This window comes from Orycteropus afer, unplaced genomic scaffold (genome assembly GCF_000298275.1).
Source record: "Orycteropus afer afer isolate SDZICR_OR568_19922 unplaced genomic scaffold, OryAfe1.0 scaffold00120, whole genome shotgun sequence".
NCBI lineage: Eukaryota > Metazoa > Chordata > Mammalia > Tubulidentata > Orycteropodidae > Orycteropus > Orycteropus afer.
This window is the reverse complement of record NW_006921707.1, coordinates 8951565-8957283: the sequence shown is the minus strand read 5'-3', so window position 1 is coordinate 8957283 and position 5719 is coordinate 8951565.

Here is a 5719-nt window from a genome sequence, read left to right as displayed (position 1 = left end):
AACAACAACAACCCCATGGACAAGATGGCATGATGGTATATGTCAGAGGTGACATATAGCCTGAGAGCCCAATGGACTCCCTCTTACCAAAGCTGATCTACCCACAGCTGCCTCTGTATATCCAATCTGTCAGAAAGGAACAGTTGTTGAGTTCTCAATATTACTCCTCATGGAGACCATCATGTCACTTGGTGGCAAGTTGACTATATGATATCCCTTCCATCCTGGAAGGATCAGAGGCTTACTGGAATGGATATCTAGTCTACATATAGGTTTGCCTTTTCTGCCCATTGAGCCACAACCAGCACTGATATTTGGTGATTATAGATCACTGATCCATAGACATGAAATTTCACACAGTGGCATCCAGCTAGCAAAGCAGATGTAGGAGTGAGTCCATGATCATGACATCCAATAGTCATATCACACATCATATGATCTAGAGACAGCTGGCCCCGTAAAACACTGGAGCCACCATTTAAAAGTGAAATTAAAGCACCAGTCAGGAGAAAACTCTGTGAGAGCTGTGATGGCACCCTCCAGGATGCAATGTATTTCATTAACCAGAGATCCTATAAGCTGTATCCTCTATAGAAAGACTGTATGGGTCTGGGAATCAATAATTAAAAACAGGCATAACCTCACTTACCATAACTATAATGACACACTCTTTTTCCCATATCTGTAACTCTGGACTCTTCTGGGTTGGAAATCCTGGTCCCCAAGAGGAGCACACACTTACAAAAGACAAGACATTGAACTATATGTTGTGGTTGCTATGAGATCACTTTCGACTCATTATGCCCAGGAATCAGCTGGTCATGAGAGAAATCACCATACTAGCTGGAGTAAATAAATGACCTTGATCAGCATAAGGAGGCAATGCTACTTTTACACAGTAGCGGCAGCAAGGAATGCATGTGGAACCCAGACGTTCATTCTGGATGCAACCTGGTGCTCCCTTGTCCCATTGTAACTGTGAATGGGAATTTGAAGTAACTCCATTCTGAGAAAGACATGCTTGTCAAGAGTTTAAACATCAGAAATGACATCAAGACCTGCCAAGACAATAGCTTAGTGTAAAGGAAACTAGACTAGATCATAGAAGAGAGAGAATAAGTCCCCCAAATCAACTGCAGCACTGGTAGCTTTAATTCATCGCAATCACCTCCCTCTTCTGAGTTTTCTCACAGAAATAAAAGACCACAGGAACCACAGAGGAGCTACTCCCCAAGCCTGTGAAAAAGTATATCTTTATGGTACAAGGGGAGGACTATGGCAGCCATAAGAATATATCTTGAAAATCTCTTCCTATGGGAAGTTAGTTGACTGAGGGCCCCAGCAGCTGCATTCTATAACCCATAATTGCATTTCTGCTGAAGTCATGCTTTGCACAAACTGTTCCCAGCCAATAACTTAGCATAGAGTAATACTAAAACAGGCAAGTTCCAAGAATACATCCTCTGATAGCCAATTTTAGCACTATGATTCTCTAGTTGCCTTATCAAACCTTCCTTAGACTGCAAAGAATTCAATCTATCTTCCCTCCCTCCTTTCCTTGAGGTCAAATTCGTAATGCAGTCTGATGGCTCTCCCAATCTAATCTGGGTTCTGTAACACAGGCTTTTCCCCTAATAAAATGTATATTAATCCTGTCTTGGCATATGCTTCTCAGGAGAGGAGTGAAATTAAGGGCTTCAGATAGTCTTCTATATATGATATAAAGCATTTGAATGAGAGTAGGGTTAGAACATGATTAACTAACCATTGGCTCATCTAGTAGTAATCAGTATTACGTATTCAATATTGTTGTTGTTGTTACATGCCCTCGAGTCAGACCCGACTCATAGTGACCCCTCCTTGGGTTTCTGAGGTAGTATCACTATGGAAGTAGATTGCCCCATCTTCCTTCTGAGGAGTGGCTGGTGGGTTTGAACCGCCAGCCTTCTGGTTGGCAGTCAAGTGCCTTAGGCACTACACTACCAGAGCTCCCATTGAATATTATATGAAGTTATTTAATCATACAAAGCTAAAGTCAAGAACAAATAGAACGCAATTAAGAGTTTTGTCCCCCTCAAATTACTAGTGATGTTGACTATGATGTAGAAAAGTAACATGAATTATGTCTTTCATCTAAATTCTTTTCTTGTCCCTTTCCAACTTTTCCCATTCCATTATTCCTCATAATACAACTCTTGCTCCTGAAAAAAAAAAAAAAAAAAAAATTACCACCTATGAAATATTTACTGGACCTGATCTGCAATAATTATGTTGCTGTTGTTGTTATGTGCCGTTGAGTCGGACCTGACTCATATTGACCCCTCCTTGGGTTTCCGAGGCAGTATCACTACAGAAGAAGATTGCCCAACCTTCCTTCTGAGGGGTGGCTGGTGAGTTTGAACACCCAGCCTTCTGGTTAGCAGTCAAGTGCCTGAGGCACTATGCTACCAGAGTTCCTGCAATAATTATAAGCAATGAATAACTTTTTCAACAAAGAAAATAATAAGAAATCTCTCTTTCCTTAGGATTCTTCCATTTGGTATCGATTAATGAATGAATTTCTTGCTTTCTACATTTACTAGCAACAGATACAAGTTTATATTTGGCTTAATGTTTTTCTTTTTATAACACTTTTGTTTTAAAAAGGAGAAATCATGAAGGGAATATATTTTGAAGAATTTTTATGTTTAATATATAGCCTGTATTCTAGTTGTTGTTGTTAGTTGCCATGGAGTCTTTTTTGATTCATGGCAATATCAAGTGTGCACAGGAAAACTGCTCCATAGGGTTTTCAAGTACGTAAGCTTTCTGGAAGCAGATTATATCTGAGGCACCTGTTAATGGGTTTGAACAGCCAACCTTTCATAGTAGTCCAGGGCTTAAACATTTGGGCCAACTGCTGTCTTCTATGTCCAAGTTAGTGCATGTTAACTTATTGTTGTTGTTGTTAGGTGCCATTGAATCAATTCTGACTCATCGTGACCCTATGTACAACAGAACAAAACATTGCTCTGTGCTGCACCATCCTCAAATTCTTCCTATCCTTAAGCCCATTGCTGCAACCACTGTGTCAATCCATCTTATTGAGGGTCTTTCCCTTTTTCTCTGATCTTCCACTTTACGAAGGATGATATCTTTCAGAGAATGATCCCATCTGACCACATGACCAAAGTAGGTGAGATAATTATGCAAAGGTATTTTTCACCAAAGATGAAGTCTAGCCATTCTTGCTTCTAAGGAGCATTCTGGTTGCACTTCTTCCAGGTTATATTTGTTCATTCTTTTGGTAATCCATGGTATTCTTAGTATTCTTCTCCAACATCATGATTCAAATGCATCAATTCTTCTTTGGTCTTCCTTATTCATTGTTCAGGTTTCACATGCATATGAGGTGATTGAAAATACCATTGCTTGGGTTAGGCACACCTTAGTTTTCAAAGTGATATTTTTGCTCTTCAACACGTTAAAGAGATCTTTTGCAGCAGATTTGCCTAATGCAATATGATGTCTGATTTTTTGACTGCTGCTTCCAAGAGTGTTGATTGTGGATCCAAGTAAAATGAAATCTTTGACAACTTCAACTTTTCTTCATTTATCATAATCTTGCTTACTGGTCCAGTTGTGAGACTTTTGTTTTCTTTATGTTGAGGTGTAATCCATACTAAAGTCTAGTATTTGCTCTTCAGCAAATGCTTCAAATCCTCTTCACTTTCACCAAGCAAGGTTGTTTCATCTGCATATCAGGCATTTTTAATGAGTCTTCCTCCAATCCTGATGCTATTTTCTTCATATACTCCAGCTTCTCAGATTATTTGCTCAGCATACAGATTGTATATGTATGGTGAAAGGTACAACCCTGAAGCATGCCCTTCCTGATTTTAAAGCATGCAATATTCCATAGTTCTTTTAGAACAACAGCCTTGTGGTTTATGGACAGATTCTTCATGAGAACAATTGAGTGTTCTGGAATTTCCATTCTTCTCAAATTTATCCATAGTTTGTTATGATTTCCACAGTCAAATACCTTTGCATAATCAGGAAAATATCTTTCTTTGCTTTCAGCTAAGATCCAGCTGACATTAGCAATGATATCCTAATTCCTCATTCTCTTTTGAATCTAGCTTGTATTTCTGGAAGTTCCCTGTCAATATACTTTTGCAACATTTTTTTAAATTATCTTCAGCAAAATTTTACTTGCATGTGATATTAATGATATTGCTTGGTAATTTTCACATTCTGTGTGATCACCTTTCTTTGGAATAGGTACAAATGTGGCTCTCTTCTAGTCAGTTGGCCAGGTGGCTGTCTTCCAAATTTCCTGACATAGACAAGTAAGCACCTCCGGAACTGCATCTGTTTGTTGCATCTTCTCAGTGATTATTCCATCAATTCCTGAAGACTTTTTTTCACCAGTTCCTTCAGTACAGCTTCATATTCTTCCTTCAATATCATTGGTTCTCAACCAGATGCTACCTCCTGAAGTGATACAAAGTTGACCAATTCTTTTTGGTACAGTGACTCTGTATTCCTTCTATCTTCTTTCAATGCTTTCTGTGTAGTTCAATATTTTGCCCATAGAATTCTTCAATATTGCAACTTGAGGTTTGAATTTTTTCTTCAGTTCTTTTAGCTTGAGAAATGCTGTGCATGTTCTCTCCTTTTGGTTTTCTAACTCCAGGTTTTTTGCTCATTTCATTATAGTACTTTACTTTGTCTTCTTGAGCTACCCTTTGAAATCTTCTGTTCAGCTCTTGTATTCCAATATTTCTTCCATTTGCTTTAGCTACTTGCTGTTCAAGAGCAAGTTTCAGAGTCTTTTCTGACATCCATTTTGGTCTTTTCTTCCTTTTCTGTCCTTTTAATGACCATTTGCTTTTTTCATGTATGATGTTCTTGATGTCATCCAACAACTTATTGGTTTTTGGTAATTGCTGTTCAGTGCATCAACTCTATTGTCCAGATGGTCTCTAAATTCCAGTGGGATATACTCAAGGTCATATTTTGGTTCTTGTGGACTTGTTTTAATTTTTTTTCAGCTTTTACTTGAACTTGCATATGAACACTCACAGCTCTTGGCTTTGTTTTGACTGACGATATTGAGCTCCTCCATTGCCTCTTTCCACAGATGTAGTCAATTTGATTTTGTGTATTTCATCTGGTGAGGTGCATGTGTATAGTCACCATTTATGTTCTTGAAAAAAGGTATTTGCAATGAATAAGTCATTGATCTTGCAAAATTCTATCATGAGATTTCCAGCATAAATTTTATCACCAAGGCCATATTTACCAACTACTGATGCTTCTTCTTGTTAATCTGTAAGGATACCATTTTAATTGTAATTAAGAAATAAATAGGACCCACTATAATTCTAAATTTCTTTGTATTATTTTACATGTGGTAAATCCCTGCAGTCAGCCGCAGGGATCCAGGTGAGGAGAGGGAATCCAGGCAGGGCGGGAGAGCGGGAGAAAGGGGATGAAAAGGCCCAGCAACCTGGACAGAGGAGCAGTCAGCCTCAGGGACCAGGAAAGGGTAGTACGAGAGGTTTCCAACAGGGAGAGAAACTTGTCTGTCAGTTTGTCCTATCGTGGTGACGAGTTGATGTGAGTTTTGAGGCTGAACCACTGGTGTTTCAAACCCAGCAAGATGCACATGGTGCACAGGTACCAGCCCAGCTTACAGACTGAGACAGACTAGGAAGAAGGAAGAGGCTATCCA